This window comes from Paramormyrops kingsleyae, chromosome 2, assembly GCF_048594095.1.
Source record: "Paramormyrops kingsleyae isolate MSU_618 chromosome 2, PKINGS_0.4, whole genome shotgun sequence".
In the NCBI taxonomy this organism is placed as follows: Eukaryota; Metazoa; Chordata; class Actinopteri; order Osteoglossiformes; family Mormyridae; genus Paramormyrops; species Paramormyrops kingsleyae.
In genome coordinates, this window is record NC_132798.1 from 29717347 (window position 1) to 29737034 (window position 19688).

Consider the following 19688-nt stretch of genomic DNA (forward strand, 5'->3'; position numbering starts at 1 on the left):
TTAACACCTTCATTTATGTATTTGTCAATGCTCGTAACCTTTTACTTGATCTTTTTTAAACATAAAATGAATTACGAACCAGCCTCTGGCAACCGCACAGAAGGAATTTTGAAGAGCCATTAACTGGTAACTGAAATAATTGCATATCAAGAACACCTTTCCTGGGGGAATTAGCTCAAGTGGTAGAGCGCTCGCTTAGCATGTGAGAGGTAGTGGGATCGATACCCACATTCTCCAGTCTTTTAGCTGCTGGGCCTAGGCAACTAACCAGAAAACACATAATTCACCTACCATGAAGGAGGTGTTGTCCACCACAGCCACGTTAAAGAACTGCCCTTGGTATCAGCATCCCTCAGCTTTGCACAACGGTACAACCATCAAGGAAAACCTCCAAGAAAAGCAACCACTAGGTATTCAGAATAAAGCAGTAGGCATATCCTGGGACATTGGCTTAACAATGAATGCTAAGGAACTTGGAATGGTGTAATGTTGGCAACACCTTCACATTAACTTTTTTTATCTGTCAATGCTCGTAACCTTTTACTTGATGATTTTTAAACATAAAAAGAATTACGAACCAGCTCTCTGGAGACCGTACAGCAGGAATTTTGAAGAGCCATTAACAAGTGACTCAAATAATTGCATATCAAGAATATCTTTCCTGGGGGAATTAGCTCAAGTGGTAGAGCGCTCGCTTAGCATGTGAGAGGTAGTGGGATCGATACCCACATTCTCCATTCTTTTAGCTGCTGGGCCTAGGCAACTAACCAGAAAACACATAATTCACCTACCATCAAGCAGGTGTTCTCCACCACAGCCATGTTAAAGAACTTCCCTTGGTATCAGCATCCCTCAGCTTTGCACAACGGTACAACCATCAAGGAAAACCCCCAAGAAAAGCAACCACTAGGTATTCAGAATAAAGCAGTAGGTATATCCTGGGACATTGGCTTAACAATGAATGCTAAGGAACTTGGAATGGTGTAATGTTGGCAACACCTTCACATTAACTTTTTTTATCTGTCAATGCTCGTAACCTTTTACTTGATGATTTTTAAACATAAAAAGAATTACGAACCAGCTCTCTGGAGACCGTACAGGAGGAATTTTGAAGAGCCATTAACAAGTGACTCAAATAATTGCATATCAAGAATATCTTTCCTGGGGGAATTAGCTCAAGTGGTAGAGCGCTCGCTTAGCATGTGAGAGGTAGTGGGATCGATACCCACATTCTCCAGTCTTTTAGCTGCTGGGTCAAGGCAACTAACCAGAAAACACATAATTCACCTACCATGAAGGAGGTGTTGTCCACCACAGCCACGTTAAAGAACTGCCCTTGGTATCAGCATCCCTCAGCTTTGCACAACGGTACAACCATCAAGGAAAACCCCCAAGAAAAGCAACCACTAGGTATTCAGAATAAAGCAGTAGGCATATCCTGGGACATTGGCTTAACAATGAATGCTAAGGAACTTCGAATGGTGTAATGTTGGCAACACCTTCACATTAACTTTTTTTATCTGTCAATGCTCGTAACCATTTACTTGATGATTTTTAAACATAAAAAGAATTACGAACCAGCTCTCTGGAGACCGTACAGGAGGAATTTTGAAGAGCCATTAACAAGTGACTCAAATAATTGCATATCAAGAACACCTTTCCTGGGGGAATTAGCTCAAATGGTAGAGCGCTCGCTTTGCATGTGAGAAGTAGTGGGATCGATACCCACGTTCTCCAGTCTTTTAGCTGCTGGGCCTAGGCAACTAACCAGAAAACACATAATTCACCTACCATCAAGCAGGTGTTGTCCACCACAGCCATGTTAAAGAACTTCCCTTCGTATCAGCAACCCTCAGCTTTGCACAACAGTACTACCATCAAGGAAAACCCCCAAGAAAAGCGACCACTAGGTATTCAGAATAAAGCAGTAGGCATATCCTGGGACATTGGCTTAACATAATAAATGCAAAGGAACTTGGAATGGTGTAATGTTGGCAACACCTTCACTTTCATTATTTTCACCTGTCAATGCCCGTAACCTTTTACTTCATGATTTTAAAACATAAAAAGAATTACGAACCAGCTCTCTGGCGACCGTACTGGAGGAATTTTGAAGAGCCATTAACAAGTGACTCAAATAATTGCATATCAAAAATACTTCTCCTGGGGGAATTAGCTCAAGTGGTAGAGCGCTCGCTTAGCATGTGAGAGGTAGTGGGATCGATACCCACATTCTCCATTCTTTTAGCTGCTGGGCCTAGGCAACTAACCAGAAAACACATAATTCACCTACCATCAAGCAGGTGTTGTCCACCACAGCCATGTTAAAGAACTTCCCTTCGTATCAGCAACCCTCAACTTTGCACAACGGTACTACCATCAAGGAAAACCCCCAAGAAAAGCGACCACTAGGTATTCAGAATAAAGCAGTAGGCATATCCTGGGACATTGGCTTAACATAATAAATGCAAAGGAACTTGGAATGGTCTAGTGTTTTGTTAACACCTTCATTTATGTATTTGTCAATGCTCGTAACCTTTTACTTGATGTTTTTTAAATATAAAAAGAATTACAAACCAGCTCTCTGGCAACCGTACAGGAGGAAATTTGAAGAGCCATTAACAAGTGACTCAAATAATTGCATATCAAGAACACCTTGACAGGGGACTTAGCTCAAGTGGTAGAGTGCTCGCTTAGCATGTGAGAGGTAGTGGGATCGATACCCACATTCTCCAGTCTTTTAGCTGCTGGGTCAAGGCAACTAACCAGAAAACACATAATTCACCTACCATGAAGGAGGTGTTGTCCACCACAGCCACGTTAAAGAACTGCCCTTGGTATCAGCATCCCTCAGCTTTGCACAACGGTACAACCATCAAGGAAAACCCCCAAGAAAAGCAACCACTAGGTATTCAGAATAAAGCAGTAGGTATATCCTGGGACATTGGCTTAACAATGAATGCTAAGGAACTTGGAATGGTGTAATGTTTGCAACACCTTCACATTAACTTTTTTTATCTGTCAATGCTCGTAACCTTTTACTTGATGATTTTTAAACATAAAAAGAATTACGAACCAGCTCTCTGGAGACCGTACAGGAGGAATTTTGAAGAGCCATTAACAAGTGACTCTAATAATTGCATATCAAGAACACCTTTCCTGGGGGAATTAGCTCAAATGGTAGAGCGCTCGCTTTGCATGTGAGAGGTAGTGGGATCGATACCCACATTCTCCAGTCTTTTAGCTGCTGGGCCTAGGCAACTAACCAGAAAACACATAATTCACCTACCATCAAGCAGGTGTTGTCCACCACAGCCATGTTAAAGAACTTCCCTTGGTATCAGCAACCCTCAGCTTTGCACAACGGTACTACCATCAAGGAAAACCCCCAAGAAAAGCGACCACTAGGTATTCAGAATAAAGCAGTAGGCATATCCTGTGACATTGGCTTAACATAATAAATGCAAAGGAACTTGGAATGGTCTAGTGTTTTGTTAACACCTTCATTTATGTATTTGTCAATGCTCGTAACCTTTTACTTGATGATTTTTAAACATAAAAAGAATTACGAACCAGCTCTCTGGAGACCGTACAGGAGGAATTTTGAAGAGCCATTAACAAGTGACTCAAATAATTGCATATCAAGAATATCTTTCCTGGGGGAATTAGCTCAAGTGGTAGAGCGCTCGCTTAGCATGTGAGAGGTAGTGGGATCGATACCCACATTCTCCAGTCTTTTAGCTGCTGGGCCAAGGCAACTAACCAGAAAACACATAATTCACCTACCATCAAGCAGGTGTTGTCCATCACAGCCATGTTAAAGAACTTCCCTTGGTATCAGCAACCCTCAGCTTTGCACAACGGTACTACCATCAAGGAAAACCCCCAAGAAAAGCTACCACTAGGTATTCAGAATAAAGCAGTAGGCATATCCTGGGACATTGGCTTAACATAATAAATGCTAAGGGACTTGGAATGGTGTAATGTTGGCAACACCTTCACTTTCATTATTTTCACCTGTCAATGCCCGTAACCTTTTACTTCATGATTTTAAAACATAAAAAGAATTACGAACCAGCTCTCTGGCGACCGTACTGGAGGAATTTTGAAGAGCCATTAACAAGTGACTCAAATAATTGCATATCAAAAATACCTTTCCTGGGGGAATTAGCTCAAGTGGTAGAGCGCTCGCTTCGCATGTGAGAGGTAGTGGGATCGATACCCACATTCTCCAGTCTTTTAGCTGCTGGGCCTAGGCAACTAACCAGAAAACACATAATTCACCTACCATCAAGCAGGTGTTGTCCACCACAGCCACGCTAAAGAACTGCCCTTGGTATCAGCATCCCTCAGCTTTGCACAACGGTAAAACCATCAAGGAAAACCCCCAAGAAAAGCGACCACTAGGTATGCAGAATAAAGCAGTAGGCATATCCTGGGACATTGGCTTAACATAATAAATGCTAAGGAACTTGGAATGGTGTAATGTTGGCAACACCTTCACTTTCATTATTTTCACCTGTCAATGCCCGTAACCTTTTACTTCATGATTTTAAAACATAAAAAGAATTACGAACCAGCTCTCTGGCGACCGTACTGGAGGAATTTTGAAGAGCCATTAACAAGTGACTCAAATAATTGCATATCAAAAATACCTTTCTTGGGGGAATTAGCTCAAGTGGTAGAGCGCTCGCTTCGCATGTGCGAGGTAGTGGGATCGATACCCACATTCTCCAGTCTTTTAGCTGCTGGGCCTAGGCAACTAACCAGAAAACACATAATTCACCTACCATCAAGCAGGTGTTGTCCACCACAGCCATGTTAAAGAACTTCCCTTGGTTTCAGCATCCCTCAGCTTTGCACAACGGTACAACCATCAAGGAAAACCCCCAAGAAAAGCGACCACTAGGTATACAGAATAAAGCAGTAGGCATATCCTGGGACATTGGCTTAACATAATAAATGCTAAGGAACTTGGAATGGTGTAGTGTTTTGTTAACACCTTCATTTATGTATTTGTCAATGCTCGTAACCTTTTACTTGATCTTTTTTAAACATAAAATGAATTACGAACCAGCCTCTGGCAACCGCACAGAAGGAATTTTGAAGAGCCATTAACTGGTGACTGAAATAATTGCATATCAAGAACACCTTTCCTGGGGGAATTAGCTCAAATGGTAGAGCGCTCGCTTTGCATGTGAGAGGTAGTGGGATCGATACCCACATTCTCCAGTCTTTTAGCTGCTGGGCCTAGGCAACTAACCAGAAAACACATAATTCACCTACCATCAAGCAGGTGTTGTCCACCACAGCCATGTTAAAGAACTTCCCTTGGTATGAGCAACCCTCAGCTTTGCACAACGGTACTACCATCAAGGAAAACCCCCAAGAAAAGCTACCACTAGGTATTCAGAATAAAGCAGTAGGCATATCCTGGGACATTGGCTTAACATAATAAATGCTAAGGGACATGGAATGGTGTAATGTTGGCAACACCTTCACTTTCATTATTTTCACCTGTCAATGCCCGTAACCTTTTACTTCATGATTTTAAAACATAAAAAGAATTACGAACCAGCTCTCTGGCGACCGTACTGGAGGAATTTTGAAGAGCCATTAACAAGTGACTCAAATAATTGCATATCAAAAATACTTCTCCTGGGGGAATTAGCTCAAGTGGTAGACCGCTCACTTAGCATGTGAGAGGTAGTGGGATCGATACCCACATTCTCCATTCTTTTAGCTGCTGGGTCAAGGCAACTAACCAGAAAACACATAATTCACCTACCATGAAGGAGGTGTTGTCCACCACAGCCACGTTAAAGAACTGCCCTTGGTATCAGCATCCCTCAGATTTGCACAACGGTACAACCATCAAGGAAAACCCCCAAGAAAAGCAACCACTAGGTATTCAGAATAAAGCAGTAGGCATATCCTGGGACATTGGCTTAACAATGAATGCTAAGGAACTTGGAATGGTGTAATGATGGCAACACCTTCACATTAACTTTTTTAATCTGTCAATGCTCGTAACCTTTTACTTGATGATTTTTAAACATAAAAAGAATTACGAACCAGCTCTCTGGAGACCGTACAGGAGGAATTTTGAAGAGCCATTAACAAGTGACTCAAATAATTGCATATCAAGAACACCTTTCCTGGGGGAATTAGCTCAAATGGTAGAGCGCTCGCTTTGCATGTGAGAGGTAGTGGGATCGATACCCACATTCTCCAGTCTTTTAGCTGCTGGGCCTAGGCAACTAACCAGAAAACACATAATTCACCTACCATCAAGCAGGTGTTGTCCACCACAGCCATGTTAAAGAACTTCCCTTGGTATCAGCAACCCTCAGCTTTGCACAACGGTACTACCATCAAGGAAAACCCCCAAGAAAAGCGACCACTAGGTATTCAGAATAAAGCAGTAGGCATATCCTGGGACATGGGCTTAACATAATAAATGCTAAGGAACTTGGAATGGTCTAGTGTTTTGTTAACACATTCATTTATGTATTTGTCAATGCTCGTAACCTTTTACTTGATGTTTTTTAAATATAAAAAGAATTACAAACCAGCTCTCTGGCAACCGTACAGGAGGAAATTTGAAGAGCCATTAACAAGTGACTCAAATAATTGCATATCAAAAATACCTTTCCTTGGGGAATTAGCTCAAGTGGTAGACCGCTAGCTTCACATGTGAGAGGTAGTGGGATCGATACCCACATTCTCCAGTCTTTTAGCTGCTGGGCCTAGGCAACTAACCAGAAAACACATATTTCACCTACCATCAAGCAGGTGTTGTCCACCACAGCCATGTTAAAGAACTTCCCTTGGTATCAGCAACCCTCAGCTTTGCACAACGGTACTACCATCAAGGAAAACCTCCAAGAAAAGCAACCACTAGGTATTCAGAATAAAGCAGTAGGCATATCCTGGGACATTGGCTTAACAATGAATGCTAAGGAACTTGGAATGGTGTAATGTTGGCAACACCTTCACATTAACTTTTTTTATCTGTCAATGCTCGTAACCTTTTACTTGATGATTTTTAAACATAAAAAGAATTACGAACCAGCTCTCTGGAGACCGTACAGGAGGAATTTTGAAGAGCCATTAACAAGTGACTCAAATAATTGCATATCAAGAATATCTTATCTGGGGGAATTAGCTCAAGTGGTAGAGCGCTCGCTTAGCATGTGAGAGGTAGTGGGATCGATACCCACATTCTCCAGTCTTTTAGCTGCTGGGTCAAGGCAACTAACCAGAAAACACATAATTCACCTACCATGAAGGAGGTGTTGTCCACCACAGCCACGTTAAAGAACTGCCCTTGGTATCAGCATCCCTCAGCTTTGCACAACGGTACAACCATCAAGGAAAACCCCCAAGAAAAGCAACCACTAGGTATTCAGAATAAAGCAGTAGGCATATCCTGGGACATTGGCTTAACAATGAATGCTAAGGAACTTGGAATGGTGTAATGTTGGCAACACCTTCACATTAACTTTTTTTATCTGTCAATGCTCGTAACCTTTTACTTGATGATTTTTAAACATAAAAAGAATTACGAACCAGCTCTCTGGAGACCGTACAGGAGGAATTTTGAAGAGCCATTAACAAGTGACTCAAATAATTGCATATCAAGAACACCTTTCCTGGGGGAATTAGCTCAAATGGTAGAGCGCTCGCTTTGCATGTGAGAAGTAGTGGGATCGATACCCACATTCTCCAGTCTTTTAGCTGCTGGGCCTAGGCAACTAACCAGAAAACACATAATTCACCTACCATCAAGCAGGTGTTGTCCACCACAGCCATGTTAAAGAACTTCCCTTCGTATCAGCAACCCTCAGCTTTGCACAACAGTACTACCATCAAGGAAAACCCCCAAGAAAAGCGACCACTAGGTATTCAGAATAAAGCAGTAGGCATATCCTGGGACATTGGCTTAACATAATAAATGCAAAGGAACTTGGAATGGTGTAATGTTGGCAACACCTTCACTTTCATTATTTTCACCTGTCAATGCCCGTAACCTTTTACTTCATGATTTTAAAACATAAAAAGAATTACGAACCAGCTCTCTGGCGACCGTACTGGAGGAATTTTGAAGAGCCATTAACAAGTGACTCAAATAATTGCATATCAAAAATACTTCTCCTGGGGGAATTAGCTCAAGTGGTAGAGCGCTCGCTTAGCATGTGAGAGGTAGTGGGATCGATACCCACATTCTCCATTCTTTTAGCTGCTGGGCCTAGGCAACTAACCAGAAAACACATAATTCACCTACCATCAAGCAGGTGTTGTCCACCACAGCCATGTTAAAGAACTTCCCTTCGTATCAGCAACCCTCAGCTTTGCACAACGGTACTACCATCAAGGAAAACCCCCAAGAAAAGCGACCACTAGGTATTCAGAATAAAGCAGTAGGCATATCCTGGGACATTGGCTTAACATAATAAATGCAAAGGAACTTGGAATGGTCTAGTGTTTTGTTAACACCTTCATTTATGTATTTGTCAATGCTCGTAACCTTTTACTTGATGTTTTTTAAATATAAAAAGAATTACAAACCAGCTCTCTGGCAACCGTACAGGAGGAAATTTGAAGAGCCATTAACAAGTGACTCAAATAATTGCATATCAAGAACACCTTGACAGGGGACTTAGCTCAAGTGGTAGAGTGCTCGCTTAGCATGTGAGAGGTAGTGGGATCGATACCCACATTCTCCAGTCTTTTAGCTGCTGGGTCAAGGCAACTAACCAGAAAACACATAATTCACCTACCATGAAGGAGGTGTTGTCCACCACAGCCACGTTAAAGAACTGCCCTTGGTATCAGCATCCCTCAGCTTTGCACAACGGTACAACCATCAAGGAAAACCCCCAAGAAAAGCAACCACTAGGTATTCAGAATAAAGCAGTAGGTATATCCTCGGACATTGGCTTAACAATGAATGCTAAGGAACTTGGAATGGTGTAATGTTGGCAACACCTTCACATTAACTTTTTTTATCTGTCAATGCTCGTAACCTTTTACTTGATGATTTTTAAACATAAAAAGAATTACGAACCAGCTCTCTGGAGACCGTACAGGAGGAATTTTGAAGAGCCATTAACAAGTGACTCTAATAATTGCATATCAAGAACACCTTTCCTGGGGGAATTAGCTCAAATGGTAGAGCGCTCGCTTTGCATGTGAGAGGTAGTGGGATCGATACCCACATTCTCCAGTCTTTTAGCTGCTGGGCCTAGGCAACTAACCAGAAAACACATAATTCACCTACCATCAAGCAGGTGTTGTCCACCACAGCCATGTTAAAGAACTTCCCTTGGTATCAGCAACCCTCAGCTTTGCACAACGGTACTACCATCAAGGAAAACCCCCAAGAAAAGCGACCACTAGGTATTCAGAATAAAGCAGTAGGCATATCCTGGGACATTGGCTTAACATAATAAATGCAAAGGAACTTGGAATGGTCTAGTGTTTTGTTAACACCTTCATTTATGTATTTGTCAATGCTCGTAACCTTTTACTTCATGTTTTTTAAATATAAAAAGAATTACAAACCAGCTCTCTGGCAACCGTACAGGAGGAAATTTGAAGAGCCATTAACAAGTGACTCAAATAATTGCATATCAAGAACACCTTGACAGGGGGAATTAGCTCAAGTGGTAGAGCGCTCGCTTAGCATGTGAGAGGTAGTAGGATCGATACCCACATTCTCCAGTCTTTCAGCTGCTGGGTCAAGGCAACTAACCAGAAAACACATAATTCACCTACCATGAAGGAGGTGTTGTCCACCACAGCCATGTTAAAGAACTTCCCTTGGTATCAGCAACTCTCAGCTTTGCACAACGGTACTACCATCAAGGAAAACCCCCAAGAAAAGCTACCACTAGGTATTCAGAATAAAGCAGTAGGCATATCCTGGGACATTGGCTTAACATAATATATGCTAAGGGACTTGGAATGGTGTAATGTTGGCAACACCTTCACTTTCATTATTTTCACCTGTCAATGCCCGTAACCTTTTACTTCATGATTTTAAAACATAAAAAGAATTACGAACCACCTCTCTGGAGACCGTACAGGAGGAATTTTGAAGAGCCATTAACAAGTGACTCAAATAATTGCATATCAAGAATGTCTTTCCTGGGGGAATTAGCTCAAGTGGTAGAGTGCTCGCTTAGCATGTGCGAGGTAGTGGGATCGATACCCACATTCTCCAGTCTTTTAGCTGCTGGGTCAAGGCAACTAACCAGAAAACACATAATTCACCTACCATGAAGGAGGTGTTGTCCACCACAGCCACGTTAAAGAACTGCCCTTGGTATCAGCATCCCTCAGCTTTGCACAACGGTACAACCATCAAGGAAAACCCCCAAGAAAAGCAACCACTAGGTATTCAGAATAAAGCAGTAGGCATATCCTGGGACATTGGCTTAACAATGAATGCTAAGGAACTTGGAATGGTGTAATGTTGGCAACACCTTCACATTAACTTTTTTTTATCTGTCAATGCTCGTAACCTTTTACTTGATGATTTTTAAACATAAAAAGAATTACGAACCAGCTCTCTGGAGACCGTACAGGAGGAATTTTGAAGAGCCATTAACAAGTGACTCAAATAATTGCATATCAAGAACACCTTTCCTGGGGGAATTAGCTCAAATGGTAGAGCGCTCGCTTTGCATGTGAGAGGTAGTGGGATCGATACCCACATTCTCCAGTCTTTTAGCTGCTGGGCCTAGGCAACTAACCAGAAAACACATAATTCACCTACCATCAAGCAGGTGTTGTCCACCACAGCCATGTTAAAGAACTTCCCTTGGTATCAGCAACCCTCAGCTTTGCACAACGGTACTACCATCAAGGAAAACCCCCAAGAAAAGCGACCACTAGGTATTCAGAATAAAGCAGTAGGCATATCCTGGGACATTGGCTTAACATAATAAATGCAAAGGAACTTGGAATGGTCTAGTGTTTTGTTAACACCTTCATTTATGTATTTGTCAATGCTCGTAACCTTTTACTTGATGTTTTTTAAATATAAAAAGAATTACAAACCAGCTCTCTGGCAACCGTACAGGAGGAAATTTGAAGAGCCATTAACAAGTGACTCAAATAATTGCATATCAAGAACACCTTGACAGGGGGAATTAGCTCAAGTGGTAGAGCGCTCGCTTAGCATGTGAGAGGTAGTAGGATCGATACCCACATTCTCCAGTCTTTTAGCTGCTGGGTCAAGGCAACTAACCAGAAAACACATAATTCACCTACCATGAAGGAGGTGTTGTCCACCACAGCCACGTTAAAGAACTGCCCTTGGTATCAGCATCCCTCAGCTTTGCACAACGGTACAACCATCAAGGAAAACCCCCAAGAAAAGCAACCACTAGGTATTCAGAATAAAGCAGTAGGCATATCCTGGGACATTGGCTTAACAATGAATGCTAAGGAACTTGGAATGGTGTAATGTTGGCAACACCTTCACATTAGCTTTTTTTATCTGTCAATGCTCGTAACCTTTTACTTGATGATTTTTAAACATAAAAAGAATTACGAACCAGCTCTCTGGAGACCGTACAGGAGGAATTTTGAAGAGCCATTAACAAGTGACTCAAATAATTGCATATCAAGAATATCTTTCCTGGTGGAATTAGCTCAAGTGGTAGAGCGCTTGCTTAGCATGTGAGAGGTAGTGGGATTGATACCCACATTCTCCAGTCTTTTAGCTGCTGGGTCAAGGCAACTAACCAGAAAACACATAATTCACCTACCATGAAGGAGGTGTTGTCCACCACAGCCACGTTAAAGAACTGCCCTTGGTATCAGCATCCCTCAGCTTTGCACAACGGTACAACCATCAAAGAAAACCCCCAAGAAAAGCAACCACTAGGTATTCAGAATAAAGCAGTAGGCATATCCTGGGACATTGGCTTAACAATGAATGCTAAGGGACTTGGAATGGTGTAATGTTGGCAACACCTTCACTTTCATTATTTTCACCTGTCAATGCCCGTAACCTTTTACTTCATGATTTTAAAACATAAAAAGAATTACGAACCAGCTCTCTGGCGACCGTACTGGAGGAATTTTGAAGAGCCATTAACAAGTGACTCAAATAATTGCATATCAAAAATACCTTTCCTCGGGGAATTAGCTCAAGTGGTAGAGCGCTCGCTTAGCATGTGAGAGGTAGTGGGATCGATACCCACATTCTCCATTCTTTTAGCTGCTGGGCCTAGGCAACTAACCAGAAAACACATAATTCACCTACCATCAAGCAGGTGTTGTCCACCACAGCCATGTTAAAGAACTTCCCTTGGTATCAGCAACCCTCAGCTTTGCACAACGGTACTACCATCAAGGAAAACCCCGAAGAAAAGCGACCACTAGGTATTCAGAATAAAGCAGTAGGTATATCCTGGGACATTGGCTTAACATAATAAATGCAAAGGAACTTGGAATGGTGTAGTGCTTTGTTAACACCTTCATTTATGTATTTGTCAATGCTCGTAACCTTTTACTTGATGTTTTTTAAATATAAAAAGAATTACAAACCAGCTCTCTGGCAACCGTACAGGAGGAAATTTGAAGAGCCATTAACAAGTGACTCAAATAATTGCATATCAAGAACACCTTGACAGGGGAATTAGCTCAAGTGGTAGAGCGCTCGCTTCGCATGTGAGAGGTAATGGGATCGATACCCCCATTCTCCAGTCTTTTAGCTGCTGGGCCTAGGCAACTAACCATAAAACACATAATTCACCTATACCATCAAGGAGGTGTTATCCACCACAGCCACGCTAAAGAACTGCCCTTGGTATCAGCATCCCTCAGCTTTGCACAACGGTAAAACCATCAAGGAAAACCCCCAAGAAAAGCGACCACTAGGTATACAGAATAAAGCAGTAGGCATATCCTGGGACATTGGCTTAACATAATAAATGCTAAGGAACTTGGAATGGTGTAATGTTGGCAACACCTTCACTTTAACATTTTTTATCTGTCAATGCCCGTAACCTTTTACTTGATCTTTTTTAAACATAAAATGAATTACGAACCAGCCTCTGGCAACCGCACAGAAGGAATTTTGAAGAGCCATTAACTGGTGACTGAAATAATTGCATATCAAGAACACCTTTCCTGGGGGAATTAGCTCAAGTGGTAGAGCGCTCGCTTAGCATGTGAGAGGTAGTGGGATCGATACCCACATTCTCCAGTCTTTTAGCTGCTGGGCCTAGGCAACTAACCAGAAAACACATAATTCACCTACCATCAAGCAGGTGTTGTCCACCACAGCCATGTTAAAGAACTTCCCTTGGTATCAGCATCTCTCAGCTTTGCACAACGGTACAACCATCAAGGAAAACCCCCAAGAAAAGCGACCACTAGGTATGCAGAATAAAGCAGTAGGCATATCCTGGGACATTGGCTTAACATAATAAATGCTAAGGAACTTGGAATGGTGTAGTGTTTTGTTAACACCTTCATTTATGTATTTGTCAATGCTCGTAACCTTTTACTTGATCTTTTTTAAACATAAAATGAATTACGAACCAGCCTCTGGCAACCGCACAGAAGGAATTTTGAAGAGCCATTAACTGGTAACTGAAATAATTGCATATCAAGAACACCTTTCATGGGGGAATTAGCTCAAGTGGTAGAGCGCTCGCTTAGCATGTGAGAGGTAGTGGGATCGATACCCACATTCTCCAGTCTTTTAGCTGCTGGGCCTAGGCAACTAACCAGAAAACACATAATTCACCTACCATGAAGGAGGTGTTGTCCACCACAGCCACGTTAAAGAACTGCCCTTGGTATCAGCATCCCTCAGCTTTGCACAACGGTACAACCATCAAGGAAAACCTCCAAGAAAAGCAACCACTAGGTATTCAGAATAAAGCAGTAGGCATATCCTGGGACATTGGCTTAACAATGAATGCTAAGGAACTTGGAATGGTGTAATGTTGGCAACACCTTCACATTAACTTTTTTTATCTGTCAATGCTCGTAACCTTTTACTTGATGATTTTTAAACATAAAAAGAATTACGAACCAGCTCTCTGGAGACCGTACAGCAGGAATTTTGAAGAGCCATTAACAAGTGACTCAAAGAATTGCATATCAAGAATATCATTCCTGGGGGAATTAGCTCAAGTGGTAGAGCGCTCGCTTAGCATGTGAGAGGTAGTGGGATCGATACCCACATTCTCCATTCTTTTAGCTGCTGGGCCTAGGCAACTAACCAGAAAACACATAATTCACCTACCATCAAGCAGGTGTTGTCCACCACAGCCATGTTAAAGAACTTCCCTTGGTATCAGCAACCCTCAGCTTTGCACAACGGTACTACCATCAAGGAAAACCCCGAAGAAAAGCGACCACTAGGTATTCAGAATAAAGCAGTAGGTATATCCTGGGACATTGGCTTAACATAATAAATGCAAAGGAACTTGGAATGGTGTAGTGCTTTGTTAACACCTTCATTTATGTATTTGTCAATGCTCGTAACCTTTTACTTGATGTTTTTTAAATATAAAAAGAATTACAAACCAGCTCTCTGGCAACCGTACAGGAGGAAATTTGAAGAGCCATTAACAAGTGACTCAAATAATTGCATATCAAGAACACCTTGACAGGGGAATTAGCTCAAGTGGTAGAGCGCTCGCTTCGCATGTGAGAGGTAATGGGATCGATACCCCCATTCTCCAGTCTTTTAGCTGCTGGGCCTAGGCAACTAACCATAAAACACATAATTCACCTATACCATCAAGGAGGTGTTATCCACCACAGCCACGCTAAAGAACTGCCCTTGGTATCAGCATCCCTCAGCTTTGCACAACGGTAAAACCATCAAGGAAAACCCCCAAGAAAAGCGACCACTAGGTATACAGAATAAAGCAGTAGGCATATCCTGGGACATTGGCTTAACATAAAAAATGCTAAGGAACTTGGAATGGTGTAATGTTGGCAACACCTTCACTTTAACATTTTTTATCTGTCAATGCCCGTAACCTTTTACTTGATCTTTTTTAAACATAAAATGAATTACGAACCAGCCTCTGGCAACCGCACAGAAGGAATTTTGAAGAGCCATTAACTGGTGACTGAAATAATTGCATATCAAGAACACCTTTCCTGGGGGAATTAGCTCAAGTGGTAGAGCGCTCGCTTAGCATGTGAGAGGTAGTGGGATCGATACCCACATTCTCCAGTCTTTTAGCTGCTGGGCCTAGGCAACTAACCAGAAAACACATAATTCACCTACCATCAAGCAGGTGTTGTCCACCACAGCCATGATAAAGAACTTCCCTTGGTATCAGCATCTCTCAGCTTTGCACAACGGTACAACCATCAAGGAAAACCCCCAAGAAAAGCGACCAATAGGTATGCAGAATAAAGCAGTAGGCATATCCTGGGACATTGGCTTAACATAATAAATGCTAAGGAACTTGGAATGGTGTAGTGTTTTGTTAACACCTTCATTTATGTATTTGTCAATGCTCGTAACCTTTTACTTGATCTTTTTTAAACATAAAATGAATTACGAACCAGCCTCTGGCAACCGCACAGAAGGAATTTTGAAGAGCCATTAACTGGTAACTGAAATAATTGCATATCAAGAACACCTTTCATGGGGGAATTAGCTCAAGTGGTAGAGCGCTCGCTTAGCATGTGAGAGGTAGTGGGATCGATACCCACATTCTCCAGTCTTTTAGCTGCTGGGCCTAGGCAACTAACCAGAAAACACATAATTCACCTACCATGAAGGAGGTGTTGTCCACCACAGCCACGTTAAAGAACTGCCCTTGGTATCAGCATCCCTCAGCTTTGCACAACGGTACAACCATCAAGGAAAACCTCCAAGAAAAGCAACCACTAGGTATTCAGAATAAAGCAGTAGGCATATCCTGGGACATTGGCTTAACAATGAATGCTAAGGAACTTGGAATGGTGTAATGTTGGCAACACCTTCACATTAACTTTTTTTATCTGACAATGCTCGTAACCTTTTACTTGATGATTTTTAAACATAAAAAGAATTACGAACCAGCTCTCTGGAGACCGTACAGCAGGAATTTTGAAGAGCCATTAACAAGTGACTCAAATAATTGCATATCAAGAATATCTTTCCTGGGGGAATTAGCTCAAGTGGTAGAGCGCTCGCTTAGCATGTGAGAGGTAGTGGGATCGATACCCACATTCTCCATTCTTTTAGCTGCTGGGCCTAGGCAACTAACCAGAAAACACAAAATTCACCTACCATCAAGCAGGTGTTCTCCACCACAGCCATGTTAAAGAACTTCCCTTGGTATCAGCAACCCTCAGCTTTGCACAACGGTACTACCATCAAGGAAAACCCCCAAGAAAAGCTACCACTAGGTATTCAGAATAAAGCAGTAGGCATATCCTGGGACATTGGCTTAACATAATAAATGCTAAAGGACTTGGAATGGTGTAATGTTGGCAACACCTTCACTTTCATTATTTTCACCTGTCAATGCCCGTAACCTTTTACTTCATGATTTTAAAACATAAAAAGAATTACGAACCAGCTCTCTGGCGACCGTACTGGAGGAATTTTGAAGAGCCATTAACAAGTGACTCAAATAATTGCATATCAAAAATACTTCTCCTGGGGGAATTAGCTCAAGTGGTAGAGCGGTCGCTTAGCATGTGAGAGGTAGTGGGATCGATACCCACATTCTCCAGTCTTTTAGCTGCTTGGCCTAGGCAACTAACCAGAAAACACATAATTCACCTACCATCAAGCAGGTGTTGTCCACCACAGCCATGTTAAAGAACTTCCCTTGGTATCAGCATCTCTCAGCTTTGCACAACGGTACAACCATCAAGGAAAACCCCCAAGAAAAGCGACCACTAGGTATGCAGAATAAAGCAGTAGGCATATCCTGGGACATTGGCTTAACATAATAAATGCTAAGGAACTTGGAATGGTGTAGTGTTTTGTTAACACCTTCATTTATGTATTTGTCAATGCTCGTAACCTTTTACTTGATCTTTTTTAAACATAAAATGAATTACGAACCAGCCTCTGGCAACCGCACAGAAGGAATTTTGAAGAGCCATTAACTGGTAACTGAAATAATTGCATATCAAGAACACCTTGACAGGGGGAATTAGCTCAAGTGGTAGAGCGCTCGCTTAGCATGTGAGAGGTAGTGGGATCGATACCCACATTCTCCAGTCTTTTAGCTGCTGGGCCTAGGCAACTAACCAGAAAACACATAATTCACCTACCATGAAGGAGGTGTTGTCCACCACGGCCACGTTAAAGAACTGCCCTTGGTATCAGCATCCCTCAGCTTTGCACAACGGTACAACCATCAAGGAAAACCTCCAAGAAAAGCAACCACTAGGTATTCAGAATAAAGCAGTAGGCATATCCTGGGACATTGGCTTAACAATGAATGCTAAGGAACTTGGAATGGTGTAATGTTGGCAACACCTTCACATTAACTTTTTTTATCTGTCAATGCTCGTAACCTTTTACTTGATGATTTTTAAACATAAAAAGAATTACGAACCAGCTCTCTGGAGACCGTACAGCAGGAATTTTGAAGAGCCATTAACAAGTGACTCAAATAATTGCATATCAAGAATATCTTTCCTGGGGGAATTAGCTCAAGTGGTAGAGCGCTCGCTTAGCATGTGAGAGGTAGTGGGATCGATACCCACATTCTCCATTCTTTTAGCTGCTGGGCCTAGGCAACTAACCAGAAAACACATAATTCACCTACCATCAAGCAGGTGTTCTCCACCACAGCCATGTTAAAGAACTTCCCTTGGTATCAGCAACCCTCAGCTTTGCACAACGGTACTACCATCAAGGAAAACCCCCAAGAAAAGCTACCACTAGGTATTCAGAATAAAGCAGTAGGCATATCCTGGGACATTGGCTTAACATAATAAATGCTAAAGGACTTGGAATGGTGTAATGTTGGCAACACCTTCACTTTCATTATTTTCACCTGTCAATGCCCGTAACATTTTACTTCATGATTTTAAAACATAAAAAGAATTACGAACCAGCTCTCTGGCGACCGTACTGGAGGAATTTTGAAGAGCCATTAACAAGTGACTCAAATAATTGCATATCAAAAATACTTCTCCTGGGGGAATTAGCTCAAGTGGTAGAGCGCTCGCTTAGCATGTGAGAGGTAGTGGGATCGATACCCACATTCTCCATTCTTTTAGCTGCTGGGCCTAGGCAACTAACCAGAAAACACATAATTCACCTACCATCAAGCAGGTGTTGTCCACCACAGCCATGTTAAAGAACTTCCCTTCGTATCAGCAACCCTCAGCTTTGCACAACGGTACTACCATCAAGGAAAACCCCCAAGAAAAGCGACCACTAGGTATTCAGAATAAAGCAGTAGGCATATCCTGGGACATTGGCTTAACATAATAAATGCAAAGGAACTTGGAATGGTCTAGAGTTTTGTTAACACCTTCATTTATGTATTTGTCAATGCTCGTAACCTTTTACTTGATGTTTTTTAAATATAAAAAGAATTACAAACCAGCTCTCTGGCAACCGTACAGGAGGAAATTTGAAGAGCCATTAACAAGTGACTCAAATAATTGCATATCAAGAACACCTTGACAGGGGACTTAGCTCAAGTGGTAGAGTGCTCGCTTAGCATGTGAGAGGTAGTGGGATCGATACCCACATTCTCCAGTCTTTTAGCTGCTGGGTCAAGGCAACTAACCAGAAAACACATAATTCACCTACCATGAAGGAGGTGTTGTCCACCACAGCCACGTTAAAGAACTGCCCTTGGTATCAGCATCCCTCAGCTTTGCACAATGGTACAACCATCAAGGAAAACCCCCAAGAAAAGCAACCACTAGGTATTCAGAATAAAGCAGTAGGTATATCATGGGACATTGGCTTAACAATGAATGCTAAGGAACTTGGAATGGTGTAATGTTGGCAACACCTTCACATTAACTTTTTTTATCTGTCAATGCTCGTAACCTTTTACTTGATGATTTTTAAACATAAAAAGAATTACGAACCAGCTCTCTGGAGACCGTACAGGAGGAATTTTGAAGAGCCATTAACAAGTGACTCAAATAATTGCATATCAAGAACACCTTGACAGGGGAATTAGCTCAAGTGGTAGAGTGCTCGCTTAGTATGTGAGAGGTAGTGGGATTGATACCCACATTCTCCAGTCTTTTAGCTGCTGGGTCAAGGCAACTAACCAGAAAACACATAATTCACCTACCATCAAGCAGGTGTTGTCCACCACAGCCATGTTAAAGAACTTCCCTTCGTATCAGCATCCCTCAGCTTTGCACAACGGTACAACCATCAAGGAAAACCCCCAAGAAAAGCAACCACTAGGTATTCAGAATAAAGCAGTAGGCATATCCTGGGACATTGGCTTAACAATGAATGCTAAGGAACTTGGAATGGTGTAATGTTGGCAACACCTTCACATTAACTTTTTTTATCTGTCAATGCTCGTAACCTTTTACTTGATGATTTTTAAACATAAAAAGAATTACGAACCAGCTCTCTGGAGACCGTACAGGAGGAATTTTGAAGACCCATTAACAAGTGACTCTAATAATTGCATATCAAGAACACCTTTCCTGGGGGAATTAGCTCAAATGGTAGAGCGCTCGCTTTGCATGTGAGAGGTATT

General features: G+C 42.0%; 23 non-coding genes across 23 annotated transcripts; all 23 read left to right on the forward strand.

The window, feature by feature from the left end:
* The first annotated feature begins 164 nt into the window (after positions 1-164).
* On the forward strand, positions 165-237 carry trnaa-agc (transfer RNA alanine (anticodon AGC)). Its single transcript has one exon. It is a non-coding gene; the product is annotated as a tRNA-Ala (tRNA).
* A 427-nt stretch (positions 238-664) lies between these two features.
* On the forward strand, positions 665-737 carry trnaa-agc (transfer RNA alanine (anticodon AGC)). The gene has a single exon. It is a non-coding gene; the product is annotated as a tRNA-Ala (tRNA).
* A 427-nt stretch (positions 738-1164) lies between these two features.
* trnaa-agc (transfer RNA alanine (anticodon AGC)) lies at positions 1165-1237 on the forward strand. The gene has a single exon. It is a non-coding gene; the product is annotated as a tRNA-Ala (tRNA).
* Positions 1238-2166: 929 nt separating this feature from the next.
* Positions 2167-2239, forward strand: trnaa-agc (transfer RNA alanine (anticodon AGC)). Its single transcript has one exon. It is a non-coding gene; the product is annotated as a tRNA-Ala (tRNA).
* A 923-nt stretch (positions 2240-3162) lies between these two features.
* trnaa-ugc (transfer RNA alanine (anticodon UGC)) lies at positions 3163-3235 on the forward strand. Its single transcript has one exon. It is a non-coding gene; the product is annotated as a tRNA-Ala (tRNA).
* Positions 3236-3659: 424 nt separating this feature from the next.
* On the forward strand, positions 3660-3732 carry trnaa-agc (transfer RNA alanine (anticodon AGC)). The gene has a single exon. It is a non-coding gene; the product is annotated as a tRNA-Ala (tRNA).
* A 429-nt stretch (positions 3733-4161) lies between these two features.
* Positions 4162-4234, forward strand: trnaa-cgc (transfer RNA alanine (anticodon CGC)). Its single transcript has one exon. It is a non-coding gene; the product is annotated as a tRNA-Ala (tRNA).
* Positions 4235-5159: 925 nt separating this feature from the next.
* Positions 5160-5232, forward strand: trnaa-ugc (transfer RNA alanine (anticodon UGC)). The gene has a single exon. It is a non-coding gene; the product is annotated as a tRNA-Ala (tRNA).
* A 929-nt stretch (positions 5233-6161) lies between these two features.
* Positions 6162-6234, forward strand: trnaa-ugc (transfer RNA alanine (anticodon UGC)). The gene has a single exon. It is a non-coding gene; the product is annotated as a tRNA-Ala (tRNA).
* A 924-nt stretch (positions 6235-7158) lies between these two features.
* On the forward strand, positions 7159-7231 carry trnaa-agc (transfer RNA alanine (anticodon AGC)). Its single transcript has one exon. It is a non-coding gene; the product is annotated as a tRNA-Ala (tRNA).
* A 929-nt stretch (positions 7232-8160) lies between these two features.
* trnaa-agc (transfer RNA alanine (anticodon AGC)) lies at positions 8161-8233 on the forward strand. Its single transcript has one exon. It is a non-coding gene; the product is annotated as a tRNA-Ala (tRNA).
* Positions 8234-9156: 923 nt separating this feature from the next.
* On the forward strand, positions 9157-9229 carry trnaa-ugc (transfer RNA alanine (anticodon UGC)). Its single transcript has one exon. It is a non-coding gene; the product is annotated as a tRNA-Ala (tRNA).
* A 1427-nt stretch (positions 9230-10656) lies between these two features.
* Positions 10657-10729, forward strand: trnaa-ugc (transfer RNA alanine (anticodon UGC)). Its single transcript has one exon. It is a non-coding gene; the product is annotated as a tRNA-Ala (tRNA).
* A 1424-nt stretch (positions 10730-12153) lies between these two features.
* Positions 12154-12226, forward strand: trnaa-agc (transfer RNA alanine (anticodon AGC)). Its single transcript has one exon. It is a non-coding gene; the product is annotated as a tRNA-Ala (tRNA).
* Positions 12227-13152: 926 nt separating this feature from the next.
* trnaa-agc (transfer RNA alanine (anticodon AGC)) lies at positions 13153-13225 on the forward strand. Its single transcript has one exon. It is a non-coding gene; the product is annotated as a tRNA-Ala (tRNA).
* A 423-nt stretch (positions 13226-13648) lies between these two features.
* trnaa-agc (transfer RNA alanine (anticodon AGC)) lies at positions 13649-13721 on the forward strand. Its single transcript has one exon. It is a non-coding gene; the product is annotated as a tRNA-Ala (tRNA).
* Positions 13722-14148: 427 nt separating this feature from the next.
* On the forward strand, positions 14149-14221 carry trnaa-agc (transfer RNA alanine (anticodon AGC)). Its single transcript has one exon. It is a non-coding gene; the product is annotated as a tRNA-Ala (tRNA).
* A 926-nt stretch (positions 14222-15147) lies between these two features.
* On the forward strand, positions 15148-15220 carry trnaa-agc (transfer RNA alanine (anticodon AGC)). The gene has a single exon. It is a non-coding gene; the product is annotated as a tRNA-Ala (tRNA).
* A 423-nt stretch (positions 15221-15643) lies between these two features.
* Positions 15644-15716, forward strand: trnaa-agc (transfer RNA alanine (anticodon AGC)). The gene has a single exon. It is a non-coding gene; the product is annotated as a tRNA-Ala (tRNA).
* Positions 15717-16143: 427 nt separating this feature from the next.
* trnaa-agc (transfer RNA alanine (anticodon AGC)) lies at positions 16144-16216 on the forward strand. The gene has a single exon. It is a non-coding gene; the product is annotated as a tRNA-Ala (tRNA).
* A 925-nt stretch (positions 16217-17141) lies between these two features.
* On the forward strand, positions 17142-17214 carry trnaa-agc (transfer RNA alanine (anticodon AGC)). The gene has a single exon. It is a non-coding gene; the product is annotated as a tRNA-Ala (tRNA).
* Positions 17215-17641: 427 nt separating this feature from the next.
* On the forward strand, positions 17642-17714 carry trnaa-agc (transfer RNA alanine (anticodon AGC)). The gene has a single exon. It is a non-coding gene; the product is annotated as a tRNA-Ala (tRNA).
* A 429-nt stretch (positions 17715-18143) lies between these two features.
* On the forward strand, positions 18144-18216 carry trnaa-agc (transfer RNA alanine (anticodon AGC)). Its single transcript has one exon. It is a non-coding gene; the product is annotated as a tRNA-Ala (tRNA).
* Positions 18217-19688: the final 1472 nt, after the last annotated feature.